The following is an 18,224-nucleotide window of genomic DNA, read 5'->3' as shown; positions in this document are numbered from 1 at the left end:
CCTTTGTCTCTCATTTTGTACCCTTAGTTTGTTCAGGCAAACTGGCTTCAGTAGGGCTGTGGGCAAGGTGGTACTTGTAGGTTAGGAAGTTTTTTGAGGGACAAGTCAGTTGTCAAGGAACAAGTAAAGTTGCTTAGATGCACTGGAGAGCTCCAAGCCCAGTCACATAATATTCTCTTAAGGTAATCTAATTACTTACCTCTTTCCTTAAAAACACTTGAAGGCTCTTGAATGTCCTCAGGATAAAGATCAAGCATAGTCTGACATACCAGACCATCAGTATCTGCCATTGTCTTTATTTCCAATCTTTTAGTGTATTCCTAATTACCGCTGTCATTTCCAGACAGTAGCCAATCCCCATCTTGCCAATACATACTCATCCTCCTAAATTTCACTCAGTTCTTGTTCTAAGAAGTCTTTCCTGAACTCTCAGGCTGGCCAGATGTCTAGCCTTACTTCGATCTTATTTCACTTACGGTATTGAAGGGATCAGCTTTTGTTTTATCCCCTAGGACACTAAGATTTAGAAGAACAAGCACTATGTCTTCTTCATCTTTTTTATTCTTAGGCATAATGTAGAAGTATAACAAATCTGCCACACTAAAATCTGCAAGGAAGATGTTTGATCAAATAAGTTGATGGTTAGTAGTTAAAAGGAATTAGAGAATTATCATTTCTCTTTTGCCAATTTTAAATGCACAATTACTTAATTTTAGGATGATGGATATTTGTTTTTTTTTTGGGGGGGAATGATGAATATTTGGAGGCACATAGAAGCAGAGATGGGAAAGCAGGGAGGTTTGACTCACTTTTATAGGATTTTCCAATGGACTGTCCCAGGACCTCTCTGAAACTGGCTCAGGAGGCCAAATCCCAGTTTCCCAATGAAGAGAAAAATGGCTCAGTGGTACTACAGAAAGAAGTATTATGGTAAGATATCCTCTTACTTGACTTGGGTGAACGAGATGAGATCCTCAACTGGACTAAGATCAGGATCTTAATGTACAGGCTCTGGAAGCTGTTGAGGTGTTTCTCATCCCCCCCCCCCCCATATCTGTCTCTGTCTCTCCGTCTCCGTCTCCCCCCCCCCCGTGTGTGTGTGTGTGTGTGTGTGTGTGTGTGTGTGTGCTCTTCCTGGGGCTTGAACTCATGACCTGAATGTTGTCCCTGAGCTTTTGTGCTCAAGGCTAGTGCTCTACCACTTGAGCCACAGCCCTACTTTTGTTTTTTGTTTATGTAGTTAATTGGAAGTAAGAATTGCATGGACCTTCCTGCCTTGGCTGGCTTTGAACCTCAATCCTCAGATCTCGGCTTCCTGAGTTGCTAAGATTACAAGTGTGAGCCTGGAATGTTGAAGGTTTTTTTTTTTTTAGGTTTGATATTAGGACTGATGGGTTCTTCATATTAGAAGATCAAAACATGTAGAACCTTTGGATACTTAGTTTTTGTTGTTTCACCAGTCCTGGTGCTTGAACTCAGGGCCTGAGCATTGTCCCCGGCTTCTTTTTGCTCAAGGTTAGCACTCTACCACTTGAGCCACATCACCACTTCTGACTTTTTCTGTGTATGTGGTGCTGAGGAATCAAACCCAGGGCTTCATGCATGCTAGGTGAGCACTCTACTACTAGGCCACATTCCCAGCCCAGATGCTTCATTTGGAAATCATGTACTTTTTGTTATTGGTGGTGGTAGGGGGGCTTGAACTCAGGGCCAGGGCACTGTCCCTGAGCTTTTTTGTTCAAGGCTAGTGCTCTACCACTTAAAGTCACAGCACCATTTCTGGTTTTTCTGGGGAGGGAGTAATTGGAGATAAGAGATTCATGGACTTTCCTGCCCACACTGGCTGAGAACCACCATCCTCAGGTCTGAATCTCCTGAGTAGCTTGGATTATAGGTATGAGCCACTAAGACCATGCTCTTACAGGGCTAGGCATGGAGCTGTACTAAACTTGAGTCATTCCAAAGTGAGAGAAAGTGAGGAAACTTTGGCATATTTTCTCAACACCTTTAAGTAGCCTTTCCAGGTCTCCAGAGATACCTGGGTCTACTCAACAGATATGCTGGAATCCCTTTCAATGTGTAGGCAGAAAATCCATCCCCCTGTCCTCTACTCTCACTTGCAGATAATTCTAAACATTGTGGCAACCTGTCACCTCTCTCTCTCTCTCTCTCTCTCTCTCTCTCTCTCTCTCTCTCTTTCTCATAACGTACCATTCTTTATTAAAAATTAATGACTTGTGGTATTTTTGTTTTAGGTTTCTGTGGCTTATATACATCCAATTTTTTTTTTTTTTTGCCAGTCCTGGGCTTTGAGCACTGTCTTCTTTTTGCTCAAGGCTAGCACTCTGCCACTTGAGCCACAGCGCCACTTTTGGCCATTTTCTATATATGTGGTGTTGAGGAATGGAACCCAGGAATTCATGTATACAAGGCAAGCACTCTTGCCACTAGGCCATATTCCCAGCCTCCAAAATTTCTTCATGGTCTGTACTCATCCCCTTTGTCTAGAGAACAACTGTGACCATTTGATCTGGATTCTGATCCTCAGGGCAATCTTTCTTAAAATGTTCCACAGAGCCACAGAGTTTGCAACCACCACCATCAGCATAGACTCCTTTGGGATTATCAAGAAATGATCTGGACAGGTATCCCATCTCCCCACAAACAAAACATTTTGCCAATAGAAACACCCAGAGCGGGGTCTACTTTAGCTCTGCATTTGGTTATTTCATGTTCTGTGGACCTACACCGATAACATATTCCAGTGCCCATATCTTGATTTTCAAGGGCAGCTGGGCAGTCTGCAATCCCATAACCATGTTTCATACAATGGAAGCATATCATTGCTTGCCATTGCATTTTTCTTTGCTACTTGTCTTTTTAATGGTCTTCCTTCCCATCAACTGTTTTTCTTTAAAGCAACTGCAATTTCTTCTTTTACTTCTGGGCTGTCTGTTGCTATTATCTCAGCAGCATTTCTTTTTTGCTTTAATATATTTATTATCTCTAAATAATTGTACAAAGGAGTTGCCATTCAACAAAGCAGTTTATTAATGCATCTAGATCAGTCGTCCCTTTCAATATTCTCAACTATCCCTCCCAACCCACCCTGTCCTCATTTTTCTTAATTTTGTAGGACATACAATGATTTTTTAATTTTATTCTCCTTTTTTTATTCACTTACACCCCATATCCATATTTTGTTGAACTATGATTATACCTTTCTAAGGAATTATGTTGTTTTAAGTTCTCCTCTGTATTAAGTTCTCTCCTACTGTATTTGTTAATGCATTTGTATACACTTGCATACCACCCAAGGTATTTATTTATATGTTTATAAATGAAGTCTGGCTTCCACATATGAGAAAAAAACGTGCAATCCTTGTCTCTCTGGGCCTGACTTCACTAAATTTTTGTCCAGGTCCTTCCATTTCTTTGTAAATGATACAACATCATTCTTTCTAATGGATGAGTACAATTCCACTCTGTGTATATACCATATTTTCTTGACCCATTCATCCACTGAGGAGCATCTGGGTTGATTCTGTACTTGGCTATGGTGAATAGTGCTGCAATGAACTGCTTAGCATTTCTAAGGGCAAACAGGAAATGCTTTAGTTTCTTATCCTTGGCGAGGTGGACTAACCGGTGTGATTAGCTTTTTTCCTGGTTGGGATAAGGCGTGTCCAAGGGTTGATACAAGGGGCAGAGCTGAAAGTTTCAACCTGTAGACTAAGGTCTAAGAGGTAGTGGGAAAAACAAAGCTGATAGATGCTGGTAGCCTTCAATCCTAGCTACTCAGGAGGCTGAGCTCTGAGGATAGAGGTTCAAAGCCCGCTCAAGCAGAAAAATCCCTGGGACTCCTATCTCCAATTAACCAGAAAAAAAGTCAGAAGTTGATTTGTGGCTTAAGTTGTAGAGTGCCAGCCTTGAGCAAAAAGAAGTCATGCAAGGCCCTGACTTCAAGTCCGAGTAGTGGCACAAAGAAAAAAAAAGTTGTTTTCTCTGTGTCCCCCCCTCTCCTTCAACCTCTTTCCTCCTCTTTTCTTTTGCCACCATTAACTGTGAAGATGGGCCTGCTTCCATTCTAGGACTCAGTTTTCTGCTCTTTAGACACTGCCACTTCCAAGTTTTTTTCCTTTCTAGATGGTAGGAATAGGGTAGAAGATGCAGAAACAGCTAGGATAGGACAAACACACCTGTGAGAGGCCAATCAGGGTAGGCAGATTGGAGGGTGGGGAAAATAGGGTGTGGGATGGGTTGTCAAAAGGCTGGTTTTAGGACGAGGGGACACTAGAACTATCTCTTAAGTAGTTTAAGGGAGTGTGATCTTTTCAGTAACATAATCTTGGTCCAGGTGGCTTTCATAGGATGTGGCTAGGGGAATGGGGTCGCCCGCTCAGGCTCTCAAAATGGACCCGCCCCCCTTCCCAGCAAATCGTAGCCTCCCTCCCCATAATGCCTAGCAGCCACTGCCAGACCACACGCTGCAACCGAACTCTATTTAACTCCACCTCCCCAACCGCCCCCGCACAACTTCTGATTCTTATTGGCTGTTATAACTGTCACTCAGAGAATCCTCGTATCCGTTGGTTGTTTCCTACACACTCCTCTTTTCCCTAGTACTTTGCCTCTGTAGCCTCTACCCGCCTCCTGGCCCCAGCTCTGTTTCTTCTATTGGACATTTGGAATGTCATTTATTACGAGAACACGCTGTGATTGGCTCTTCGTGGCAGGGCTCGCGCAGTTACCAGGCAGCGGGCTAGACTGAGGCTAGGTACCACGTCAGTGAGCTGACAGGCAGGGTAGCCGGCTCTGCCGCGCGTCCGGGCCGTCTCAACCCGGCCAGCTGTGCGCCCCCCACTCTAACTTCAGCATCAACTTCCAGAAAATCGGCTTCTCTCATCTGCCGTCAGAGCCCAGAGAGCCGCTGGGGACGTCTCCGGGGCCCAAGCTGGATATGAGCAGCGGCTGCCGGTCCTGGGACTAGGCCCCGCCATTTTGAATCCGCTGACAGGTCAGCGAAGTCTCTTCCTAGAATTCCAGTGTCGCGAAGGCTGCCCTGACATCGCGATAGGGAATGAGAGGGAAGCGTCTTAAAGTTGAGCGACGCGGGGTGGGTTGGGGGCTCACGGTTCTGTAATTAAACGAAGGGAGTATTATGGGAGGGACCCAGGAGGCGTGCAGGGGGCAAAGGTCATGCTTCTGCGGCGGCTGGGGGTGGTGGTGGTGGGGGTCTTTTCAGCGGAATGGTGGTACTTTGCCGGAACCTGAAGCCTTCCTGTTTCCCCAGGCCTAACATCCGTCAGCTCCTCTTTTCCAGAGTTTCTTGGTTCCCAAAGAGCCCAGTTTTCAAAAATCTTCAAAGCTTTTAAGGATCATTTTATAGATAATTTGAAGGGTTAGTTTTTAGACTTTAGGCAGGAGTCTCTCTAGGTTCTATAGAGTTTCCATTTCTATGTTCGTACCTGGTTAATACCACTGATCTGCTTCAGATATCCTGAGTGATGAAACAGTACATCCTAGACTTAGGTAGTCGGAAGATACGAGAAGGCTTTCCTTATACGGGGCGGTTCATTTGCCATTCTGGATCTGTGTGCAAACACTGAAATTCTCAGCTGAGCCTGTTTCTTGCTTTATGCCATCTTCTAAAAGTATTCTTTTCTGCTGCCTGTTACAAGGTTGACATTTCCTCCCAGGTCTTTATCTGTGGAGATGAGTCTTCATCAGGAAGACACTCTTTGATGATACTTTTGACTTAAGAGTGAAGAGGGTGAATACTGTCCGGAGTTTGATACTAGTAGCCTGTTATTTTTAACGTGTAAAAAAAAGTTATGAGAAATGACCTGCCAATCATGGAAGGTCAGGGAAGAATAAATGATGGAGCATAACCATGAAGAGTGTAGTTGGTTGCACAGTGATGACCTTTGATAAATTACTGTGTTGTAAAACCATAAAAGTCCATCAAAGGTAAAGAATACTTTTAGAGATGAGGAGGGATAGTGCAGTGTTTTTAAATTGGCAACACAAAACTTATATACTTTTGGGCATACAGTATATGCCCCTCCTTTAGATTTTGGGAGGATATAGGTGGAAAGATCTAGCTGGACACTGGCTGCTCATGCCTGTAATCCTAGTTTGTCAGGAGGCTGAGATCTGAGGATCACAGTTCAAAACCAGCCTGGGAAGGAAACTCTGTGAAAGACTCTTATCTCCAGCTAGCCACCAGAAACCAGAAGTGGTGCTGTGGCTCAAGTGGTAGAGAGCTACCCTTGAGCAAAAGAGCTCAGAGACAGTGCTCAGGCTGAGTTCAAGCCCCATGACTGACCAAAAAAAAAAAAAATAAATGAAAGATATTTGAAATCACTCAAGAAGTGCACTTTTTTTTTTTCAAGACAGGAATTCCTTATGCTTTCCAGGCTGGCCTTGAACACAGTATGTATCCAGGCTGACTTTGGTTTTCTATTATTTTTTATTTTTTGTGCCAATACTGGGGCTTGAGCTCAGGGCCTGGGCACTGTCCCTGAATTTTTTTGCTCAAGGCTAGCACTCTACCACTTGAGCCACAGCACCACTTCTGGTTTTCTGGTGACTAACTGGAGATAAGAGTCTCCCAGATGTCCTGCCTGGGCTGGTTTCTAACATCGCTCGTCAGATCTCAGCCTCCTGAGTAGCTAAGATTATAGGCATCAAGTTTCCAGGCTAACTCTGAACTCAAGACTTTATTGCTTTAGCCTCTTAAGTGCCTCAATTACAATTATGTGACACTAGCCCTGCTCCACACTTCTTAAAGTTGTATATGCAGCACAGCATAGTGTTACAAACCTGTCATCTCCAGTGCTCAGAAGACTGAGGCTGAAGAATCCTGAATTCAAGGATAGACTGTGTCTCAAAGAAATAAAAAAACAAAAGTAGCATATGTGTGCAGTACTTTAGCTAGAGATGTGGTGCCCTAGCTAGAGCATGTAGTAAGCCAAAAGTAGAATCAGCCTAATGCCTTTCAGTATGTATTGGACATGAAATAAATGTTATGTGTATTTGGAATTTGTTTCAGTATGTGATTGTGTCTTTTTTTTTTTGGCCAGTCCTGGGCCTGAGTGTTGTCCCTGACTTCCTTTTGCTCAAGGCTAGCACTCTATTTGAGCCACAGCACCACTTCCAGCTTTTTCTGTATATGTGCTACTGAGGAATTGGACCTAGGGGTTCATGCATGCTAGGCAACCACTTTACCACTAAGCCACATTCCCAGCCTGTGATCATGTCTTATGGCTTAGTTTTGGCTCTGGCAGTCAGGAACACTGCACTTTTGCATGATGAGGTAGTTACAAGGAGGGTCATTATTTCTTGTTGGAAGGAACAATTATCAAGGCTGATAGAATGATTGAACTCAGTCTCTCCTACCAAATTCCCTTTCTCTCTTGAAATTGTGGGTTCCTTTGTGAATGCATAATAAATATTAGTATTTATAATTTACATTTATTGATTTTAAAATAAGTGGGATGGGATAGTGTAAGACACTATTTGCACTTTAACTTGCAGACCCTAAGTTGTAGAATTTCCAAAATAAGTATCTGAAAGTGGCAAATGAAATGACATAGTCAGACCTCACAGAATCCAGGTTTGATGGGCCTGATTTTGCATCTGTACCTGTTGAGTTGCTATATTCGCATAATAGGCAATCAAGGCATCAAAGAATTCCAACTATCACTTAAGGTCTAGGAGTATAGTCCAGTAGTTGAGCATTTGTTCAGTATGTACAAGACCTTTGGTTTGGTCCCCAACACTGAAGGGAAGGGAGGTCATTTTCTAGACAGGAATTATTCCCATCCACCAATGAATCAGAAAATTGGTCTTTCCTTCAAGACTTGTATTTAAACTTCTTTTTAATAATGACTGTAAGCATACAGTACATTCCAGTCTTGACAGTGATGCTTGTTGGCACAGTGGGAACCTCAGGTTCCCTCTAAGGAGATGCATCTCCTTAGTAGCTGGGCATCAGGCCCAGTTTCAGCTCACAGTTCTCAGAGTTCCACTACTATTTCACTGCCCTATGTTCAAGAATTCAGAATGGCTGCTACTTTTATATAACAACCTTATTGAGAGAATATTTGTATTGGCTACTGTGGGTTACTAGAGAGGAAGAAGACACAGCTTCTGCCTTTGAAGAGACATTTTATTCATAGAACATTTGCTGGAAAGATCATCCTAGCTTTGGTATGCCGTTGCTAATTGATTGATCACACTGTATCCCTGAGATCAGTGTGACTGATTAGACAGCTTCTGCTGTTGGGGTCATGGTAGGGCTGTGTTAAAGAAGACAGATTCTTTTTACTTTCAGGCTTGGAGAAGATATGTATATGTAATATGCTGCTGTTCATCTTTATTGTTTCTCTTTTTCTATATTTCTGTTTTTGTTTTTTTTTCCCCCTGGTTGGTCGTGGGGCTTGAACTTGGGGCCTGGACACTGACCCTGAGTTCTTTTGCTTAAGGCTAGTCCTTTGAGCCACAATGCCACGTCCAAAGTGGTTAATTGGAAATGAGTCACAGACTTTCCTTCCTGGGCTGGATTTGAACTGGGATCCTCAGATCTCAACCTCCTGAGTAGTTAGGATTACAGGCACGAGCCACCAGTGCCTGGCCATTTTTTAATTTCTTTAGGGACAGATCTTGTTATGTAGGCCAGGCTGACCTTGAACTTCTGATCATCCTACCTGGTTCTGGGATTACAGATAGCAACTGTCACACTTGACAATTGTTTAATTTGGAGCACACTGTAGTAGTGACAATGGGAGTTTCTAAGACCATATTTGTTTGTTTTATACTGGTACTGGGTCTGAACTCAGGACTTAGGCATTGTCCCTTAGGTTTTTTGCCCAAGGCTGGCATTCTATCATTTGAGCCACAAACTTACTTCTGTCCTTGGGTTTGAACTCCAGGCCTAACACTATCCCTAAGCTTTTTTTTTTTTTTTTTTTTTTTTTGTCCTGGGGCTTGAACTCAGAGCCTGAGCACTGTCCTTGGCTTCTTTTTGCTCAAGGCTAGCCCACTCTACTTCTTGAACCACAGCACCACTTCTGGTTTTTTCTATGTATGTGGTACTGGGGAATCGAACCCAGGGCTTTATGTATGCGAGGCAAGCACTCTACCACTAGGCCATATTCCCAGCCCCTCCCTAAGCTTTTTTTTTTCCCTCAAGGCTAGAGTTTTACCACTTCAGCTACAGCTCCATTTTTGTCTTTTTGGTGGTTAGAGATTAGAAGTCTCACAGCCAGGTGCTAGTGGTTCATGCCTGTTACTAGCTACTCAGGAGGTTGAGATTTAAGGATCAAGGTTTAAAGACATCCTGGGCAGGAAAGCCCTTGAGATGATTTTCTCTAATTAAAGACCCAAAAGTTGGAAGTGGAGCTGGCACAAGTGGTAGACCACTAGCCTTGAGCATGAAAGCTCAAGGACAGTGCCCAAGCCTTGATTTCAAGCACCATCACCAACACATTTAAAAAAAAAAAGTCTCAGACTTTCCTGCTTGGGCTGGCTTGGAACCATCATCCTCAAATCTCAGCCTGCTGAGTAGCTAGAATGATAGGTGTGAGCCACCAGTGCTGAGCCACGAGTGCTTGTAATGACCATAGAAATTTTAACAATTTATTCCAATAGTACTAGAAGTGATCATAAAAGCAACAGTCCTATAAATAACCATGACCATGGAAATACCATTATGTAAACAAAAGTTATAAGTTCAAATGTCTTAAGTCTCAGGCAGGTAGTATGAATGAGGAAAGTGAGTTAGGTGAGAATGTATAGGGTATAGTGGAGTCTGATATGTTGGGGAACTCATCCTCTTACTTTGAGGCATTTACTAGTTATTACTTAGGCTGTGAGCATAGTATGATGAGTCTTCTTAGTTTTCAGTAAATAATGACCTCTGAGGGAGAAGATGGCTAGGCTTTAGGAGGTTTAATCACTGCCTCACAGACTTTTTTTTTCTTTATCCCACTCTGTCAACTGGTATCCTTATATCTTAGTGCGCTAAGTGGTTGAAATATGAATGAGAGAGGGAAGCTTTGTTTCATTTTTCGTCCCTGAGCTGATAGAAGGACAGCTTTGGACATATAAGTGGTTTGCCTTGCACATAGTTCTAGAGATACTTTCAGAATCTCCAGAGGGAAAAGATGACTTGGCAGGGTTTTGGTTCACTGGTTATCTGATAAGCAGGTTTGGAAGAATTTTCTAATTGTGCCCTGTTGGGACACTAGCTTTTTCCCTGATTTCATATTCTTTACTCTTCGAGTAAATATTTTGTGTATAGTAAGTTTTTATTATTTATTAGTTCAGTAATTCTTGATCACTCACAACAAGCCACCAAAACTATGATGTGTTTTGGGCATCTCTGGAAATGTTATAGCTTTGCATCTTTAGTGTATCTCTGAGTTATTCAAGGAATTGAGTGAATTAAAAATGTTGGAAGGGCTATTGAAGCTTGGTTGCTAGGCTCCCCTGTACCATATACCCTCTCAGAAAGCTCATCAAACTTTACTTGGTTTGCACAACAACTCTGTGCCAGACACCAAAATATTATGAAAAACAAACAAAAAAGCCGAGGCTTTGTCTTTGGAGAAACTGTTAGATGAAGGTGTTTTTTTTTTGTTTTTTTTCTGCCTTACTTGTGGTGGTGGGGCATGAAACCAAGTGGTAGAGCACTTGCCATAGTGCATGCCAGCCAGGTGCTCTATTATGGAGCTATATCCACAGCTCTAGAGAATCAATTTGCTACTTTGATAAGTGTGTGTTTGTGTGTGTGTGTTACTGGAGATTTGAATTCAAGGCATTGAGCTTGCTAGTGTTGCTCTCAGCCCAACTTGAAGAAAAACTTTTTTTTCAGTACTGGGGGTTGAAACTCAGGGCCTTGTACTTTCTAGGCAAGCTTTCTTACCACCTTAGTTGTGTCCCCAGCAGAAAAAAAACACATACACACAAAAACAATTGTCTACTTAGTCTTAATGTTAGTTAATTCACGTGTCCATTCAATATTTATTGATTATTTTTCTTACTACGTCTCAGGTATTGAGTATAAAAAGATGAACAAATCATCTTCTCATCTCCTAAGATACTCAGAGACTTATGTTAGAGATAGACTAAATAAAACATTATAAATTGCTAGCCATTGGTGGCTCACTAGCTACTTAGGAGGCTGAGATCTGAGGATCACGGTTAGAAGTCAGCCTGGGCATAAAAAGTCTTGTGAGACTCTTATTTCCAATTAACTGGCAAAAATCCCAGAAGTAGGGTTGTGGCTCAAGTGGTAGAATGATAGCCTGAGCAAAATCTCTGCGACAGCGTCCAGGCCCTGAGTTCAAACCCTATGACCAGAAAAAAAAAAAACACAAAAAAACTTCTAAGAGCAAATACTATCATAAAAATAACATTTAATAAGCTTTGTTAATATCCCAGGTGCCATGCTAGGTGCTTCATGGCTCCTTTAGGAATCACAACAAACTAATGAGGAGGTGTTATCCTCATTTTACAATGATGAACTATAAAACACTTCTCAAAGAGGTTAAGACACTTGGTTAAGGGGTATAGCTAAATGTTTGAGCACACAGCTAGCATGTGCAAAGCTGTGAGTTCATTACCCAACACTGAGGGAAAACAAAGAAAAACTTGGCTACTGTCATGAAGGTAGAAACAGAGCTAAAACACAGGTCTATCTTGACTCTAAAGCTTCTTACAGTTACTGTGGTATTGTGACTCTTTTATTGATTTTTAGATAGAATGAGAAAGGTGGACAAGAATGGGAAAAAGCAATCAAAACAGAAAGGAAATAGCATGAACAGAGGTTAAATATTAAGCAAAAACCATGACTTAAAAACACAATTTTTTAGCTGGTTGTGGTATCACACATATGTAAATACTTGTACTAGTGAGATGCTAGGAAGTGAGGTGTTAGGACAGGAAGTTTCAAGCTCATCTGATCTGACAGAACAAACCAAAAAACCAAAGCAGAGCATAATCAAACTGAGGCTGCAATAAATGTATGCACTGTTGGACTAATCCTCTTTCCTTCTACTCTGCTAGAATATTTTGTTTCTCTGAGATCTACTTCTATAAAAGAAATAGGATATGAAGTACCGTAACTTTATAAGATAATGCCAAATTGTTATCCAAACTGGTTGTTTCAATTTAGATACCCTTTAACCACTTGGTCTACATTTTTACCATCTCTTAATATTGTCAGATTTTCCTGTCAGTCTCATCTTAGTCTTTCACTTTCCCTCCCTCCCCCAAGGTTTATTATTTTTGTGTTATTTGAGGGGTCTAAAATAATAACTCATTATAATCTTATTTTTTAGTTTTCCTGATTATAAACAAAGTTAATCCTATTATATATTAGTTCATTGTTTGTACTTTTTTTTACTTGTTTTGTTGCGCCTAGGCATTATTTCCTTAGTTTTTTAAAAAGATAAATTAAGTATTTTTATCTTTTATAGTGTTATCTTCTAGGCCCCTCTCCCAATATTTTAACAGTAAGGGACACTGAGTATATTATATCTTTATTTCTTTTAATGGTACTGAGATTTGAACCTCATACTACTGCTTAAGCCATGCCACCAGCCCTTTTTGCTTATTTGTGACATAGTCTCACTTTCTACCAAGGCTAGCCTGGACTGCGATCCTCCTATTTATATTTCTTGTGTTGACAAGAAGGTCTTAGAAACTTCTTTCCTCGGTTGGCCTTAAAGTTTGATTTTATCAATCCCAATCCCAGCCTTTTGAGCAGGTAAGATTTCAGTTGTGAGTCCAGAGCTCAGCTTTTTATTAGAGATTTCCTGCCGTAAGTAAGCAAACATGAAGTTTTAGTACTTTCCAAAGGTCATATTATTGTCACTGTCTAAGTTTCTAAGTTTCTAGAGCTGACTTGGTAGAGTAGATATAGTCTTTAAGTTGACATTGTAATTGTGATGTTTGAACCAAAGCTGTTCCTTTTTTTTATTGTGGTTCTAGGGATTGAGCCTAGAGCCTTGTGCCTTCTAGGTAAGTATTCTATTAGTTGAGCTCTTATTTTCAGTTGGAAGAGAGTATACTGTTAAGGAAAACAGTAAGCTCCAGCTTGGTGGCTCAAGAGCAAGGTTAAAGTAGAGAGAAAGAAACATTTCCTGCTCCCCATGTAGGAAGTAGGAATTTAAAACTCTCTTTTTTTTGGTATGTATGTATGTATGTATGTATTTTTGTGCTAGTACTGGGGCTTGAACTCAGGGCCTTGAGCTTTTGCTTGACTTTTTGTTCAAGGCTGTCACTCTACCACTTCAGCCACATCTCCACTTCTGGCTTTTTTGTAGTTAATTGGAGATAAGCATCTCATGAATTTGCCTTCCCAGGCTGGCTTCAAGCTGCAGTCCTTAGATCTCAGCCTCCCGTGTAGCTAGGATTACAGGCATGAGACACTGGCACCCAGCTTTATTTTGTTTTTGAGGTAGAGAACTTTGCCTGGGCTGTACTGTTAACTTGAGGGCCTCCAACTGGAGATCTTCCTGCCTCTGTCTCCCAAGTAGCTAGGATTAAAAACATGTACTATCATTCTTTCCCAAGTGGCCTCTTTTCCTTCTTCTCTCTTCCTTTTTATTAAAACAATTATTGGGGGCTGGGGATATGGCCTAGTGGCAAGAGTGCCTGCCTCATATACATGAGGCCCTGGGTTCGATTCCCCAGCACCACATATACAGAAAATGGCCAGAAGTGGCGCTGTGATTCAGGTGGCGGAGTGCTAGCCTTGAGCAAGAAGAAGCCAGGGACAGTGCTCAGGCCCTGAGTCCAAGCCCCAGGACTGGCCAAAAAAAACCAAAAAACAATTATTATCTTTAAATAGTTGTCAAAGAGATTTCAGTTAGCATGTCCACTTATGTCTATAATGCCTCTTGGTCACTGTCACCCCTTCATCACCCTCACCCATCATCCTGCTGCTTGCAATCTATCCCATCCCAACTTACCTTTGAAGGTTTCCTAGTTTAATTTTCAAGTATGTATGTTGAGTGACTGTACTTACCTAGAGGGCTTTTTTTTCTTAATAACGATCATTCTTTTTTTCTTTTTTTTCTTTTTTGTTGGTCATGTGGCTTGAACTTCGGGCCTGGGTACTGTCTACTGTCCCTGAGCTTTTTCGCTCAAGGCTAGCAGTCTGCCACTTTAAGCCACAGCTCCATTTCTGATTTTCTGATGATTAATTGGAGATAAGAGTCTCATAGACTTTCCAGCCCAGGCTGGCTTTGAACCAGGATCCTCAGATCTGAGTCTCCTAAGTAACTATGATTACATGTGTGAACCACCCAGCGCCTGGCTGAATCTTTTTTTTTGCTAGTCGTAGGGCTTGAACTCTGGGCCTAGGCACTGTCCCTGAGCTGCTTTTGCTCAAGGCTAGCATTCTATCACTTGAACAGCAGCACAACCTCTGTTTTTTTTTTTTTTTTTTTCTGTTTATGTGATACTGAGGAATTGGACCCAGGGCTTCAAGCATGCTAGGCAAGCACTCTACCACTAAGCCACATTCCCAGCCTGAACCTTTTCTTTTTTTTTTTTTAAATTTGATTCAGTAGTGGGCTGGGGATATAGCCTAGTGGCAAGAGTGCCTGCCTCGGATACATGAGGCCCTAGGTTCGATTCCCCAGCACCACATATACAGAAAACGGCCAGAAGCGGCGCTGTGGCTCAAGTGGCAGAGTGCTAGCCTTGAGCGGGAAGAAGCCAGGGACAGTGCTCAGGCCCTGAGTCCAAGGCCCAGGACTGGCCAAAAAAAAAAAAAAAAAATTTGATTCAGTAGATTAAAAAGAAAAGCTTTGAGATACTGATTTTTAACAAACTAGCACCACAGATAAAACTCTACTAGTTACTTTTACATTGCTGGGACAAAATACCTGACAGAACAACTTAAAGAGACAAGAGATATTTTTTTAAAAATTTATTTATTTATTAAACAAAAATTTTTTTGACAAGGTGTTGTGCAGAAGAGGTACAGTTACATAGTAGGGCAGTATGTACATTTCTTGTGTTATCTTACACCGTGTTTTTCTTTCCCTTCCCTAGGTCAGGTAGACATATATACAGTACACAATGTACCAAGAACATATACAGTAGCCACGTGGCCTACGCCAAAGAAAATTCGCCTAAAGCTTTAAATGTAATGTCTACAATAGACAGTATGTCGACAGTAGTCTTATATGAATGTACATACATAGCTTTTGAGCTGTTGTGATCCACTGAGAGGTCAATTTTTGACCTTTATATGTTGAGTAGTTGTTTGGTTTTAGTTACATAATGTAGGGTCGCTGACCCAAACCTGTGGGAAATACCATTTGACAAGAGGTTTTTGGTTTCACAGACCTGGTCTCTACTGTCTCCCCCCCCCCCCCCCCACGTTAACAGTCATATATGAAGGAGATCATGCCCCTTTGTTTTCTGTGTTCTAGGCTTGTCTCGCTCAACATTATTTGTTCAAATTCTGACCATTTCCCTGCGAATACCCATATTTCACCATTCCTAATCACTATGTAGTATTCCATTGTGTATAGGTACCATATTTTTTGGATCCATTCATCTGTGGAGGGGCTTCTGGGTTGTTTCCATATTTTGGCTATTGTGAATTGTGAAGCAATAAACATGGAAGTGCAAATGTCTTTTTTTTTTTTTTGGCCAGTCCTGGGCTTTGGACTCAGGGCCTGAGCACTGTCCCTGGCTTCTTCCCGCTCAAGGCTAGCACTCTGCCACTTGAGCCACAGCGCCGCTTCTGGCCGTTTTCTGTATATGTGGTGCTGGGGAATCGAACCTAGGGCCTCGTGTATCCGAGGCAGGCACTCTTGCCACTAGGCTATATCCCCAGCCCTGCAAATGTCTTTTTGATATCTTGGGACCTGCTGTTCAGGATAGATGCCTAGAAGTGGAATGGCTGGGTCATAGGGTAGGTCTATATTGAGCTTTTTGAGAAACCTCCATACTGTTCTCCAAAGTGGTTGTACTAATTTGCACTCCCACCAACAATGGGGAAGGGTTCCTCTTTCCCTGCACCCCCTCCATCATTTGTTGTTTCCTGAGTTCAGAGTATAGGCCATTCTAACGAGTGAGGTGGTATCTCAGGGTTGTTTTTATTTGCATTTCCTTTACTACCAGGGATGTTGAACATTTCCTCATATGTTTCTTTGCCATTTTTATTTCTCCTCTTGTGAAGTCTCTCTTTAGCTCCTTTGCCCATTTCCTAATTGGTTTACTGGGCATGGAGGGGCTTAGTTTTTTGAGTTCTCTGTAGATGACAGATATTAGGCCTTTGTGTGTTGCTGTGCTGGTAAAGATCCTTTCCCATATGGTTGTCTGTCTTTCTATTTTGGTGGCTATGTCCTTAGCTGTGCAGAAACTTTTTAATTTGTAGTAGTCCCATTTGTCGAGTCTCTCCCCTATTTGTTGTGCCCCTGGGACTATATTCAGGATGTTCCTTCCTAGCGTCTTTCCTACTCTGTCCTTTAGTAGTTTCAAGGATTCAGGTCTGATATTGAGGTCCTTGATCCATTTTGAGTTGATCTTAGTGCATGGTGATAGGCTTGGGTCTACTTTGAATTTTATGCATATGGCAGCCCAGTTTTCCCAGCACCAATAGTTGAAGAGGCTATGTTTATTCCATTGTATGTCTTTAGCTCCTTTGTCGAGTATCAGCTGACTGTAAGAGTGCGGTTTTATTTCTGGGTCTTCAATTCTAATCCATTGGTCTTCCGGTCTGTTTTTATACCAATACCAGGCTGTTTTTGTTATGATGGCTCTATGGTAGAGCTTGAAGTCTGGTATTGTGATACCTCCTGCACTGCTTTTTTTGCCTAGAATTGCTTTGGCTATTCTAGGTCTTTTGCTGTTCCATATGAATTTATGGATTGCTTTCTCTATTTCAGTGAAGAATGTGACTAGGATTTTGATAGGGATTGCATTGAATTTGTATAACAATTTGGGCAATATGGCCATTTTCACTATATTGATTCTGCCTACCCATGAGCATGGGAGGTCTTTCCATCTTCTTGTGTCTTCTTTGATTTCCCTTATTAGATTTTTATAGTTCTCATTAAATAGGTCTATCACGTCCTTGGTTAGGTATCCCTGAGTACTTTATTTATTTATTTTTTTGGCTACTGTAAATGGAATTGTTTCCATAATTTCCTTTTCTGTTTGTATATTGCTGGTGTACAGAAAACCTGCTGACTTTTGTGGATTGATTTTGTATCCTGCTACTTTGCCAAATTGGTTTATTAGGTGTAGGAGTTTGGGGACTGAGTTTTTTGGGTCCATCAGATATAAGATCATGTCGTCTGCGAATAGGGATAACTTGATTTCTTCCTTGCCGTTGTGGATCCCTTTGATGTCCTCCTCTTGCCTTATTGCTATGGCTAGGGATTCCAGCACTATGTTGAAAAGAAGTGGGGAGAGTGGGCATCCTTGTCTTGTTCCTGAGTTTAGGAGGAATGATTTTAGTTTCTCTCCATTTAATATGATGTTAGCAGTTGGTCTGTTGTATATGGCTTTTATTGTTTTGAGGAATGTTCCATCTATTCCTGTTCTCTCCAGAGCTTTTAATGAGTATGGATGTTGTATTTTGTCAAAAGTTTTTGGGGCATCGACTGAGATAACAATGTGATTCTTGATTTTAGTTCTGTTTATGTGGTGAATTACATTGATTGATTTACGGATGTTGAACCATCCTTGTGACTGTGGGATGAAGCCTACTTGGTCCTGATGTATAATTTTCTTGATCAGTTTCTGGATCCTGTTAGCTAATATTTTATTGAGGAGCTTTGTGTCTGTGTTCATTAGTGATATTGGTCTGTAGTTCTCTATTTTTGTTGGGTCTTTGCCTGGTTTGGGAACTAGTATGATATTAGCTTCATAGAATGAGTTTGGGATTTCTCCCTCTGTTTCTATTTCACGGAAGAGTTTGAGGAGTACTGATATTAGCTCTTCACTAAAGGATTTATAGAATTCGTTGGTGAATCCATCTGGGCCTGGGCTTTTCTTTGTTGGGAGGTTCTTGATTATCCCCTGTTTATTTAGTTGATTTATTTCTTCTTCATTCAGTTTGGGCAGTTTATACTTCTCTAAGAATTGATCCATTTCTGTAAAATTATTGTTTTTTACTGAGTAGAGGTTCTGGAAATAGTTCCTTATGATTGTTTGAATATCATGTGTACTTGTAATTTTTCCGATGG

At 41.4% G+C, this 18,224-nt stretch overlaps 1 protein-coding gene and 1 pseudogene across 9 annotated transcripts in view; one reads left to right on the top strand and one right to left on the bottom strand.

Moving 5' to 3' along the window:
• Nucleotides 1-2,220: 2,220 nt before the first annotated feature.
• On the bottom strand, nucleotides 2,221-5,000 carry LOC125343820 (annotated as a pseudogene).
• The window catches only part of Gbf1 (golgi brefeldin A resistant guanine nucleotide exchange factor 1), a 123,926-nt gene continuing 110,469 nt past the window's right edge, over nucleotides 4,768-18,224 (top strand). For all 9 annotated transcript variants that reach the window (XM_048338379.1, XM_048338377.1, XM_048338378.1 and 6 more), the window contains exon 1: nucleotides 4,768-5,017. The gene's annotated coding sequence lies outside the window, so the exon portion shown is untranslated. The remainder of the gene's footprint in view (nucleotides 5,018-18,224) is intronic.

This window comes from Perognathus longimembris, chromosome 2 (genome assembly GCF_023159225.1).
Source record: "Perognathus longimembris pacificus isolate PPM17 chromosome 2, ASM2315922v1, whole genome shotgun sequence".
NCBI classification, from domain to species: domain Eukaryota; kingdom Metazoa; phylum Chordata; class Mammalia; order Rodentia; family Heteromyidae; genus Perognathus; species Perognathus longimembris.
The sequence above is the reverse complement of the archived record's forward strand: the minus strand, read 5'-3'. Positions and strand labels throughout refer to the sequence as shown.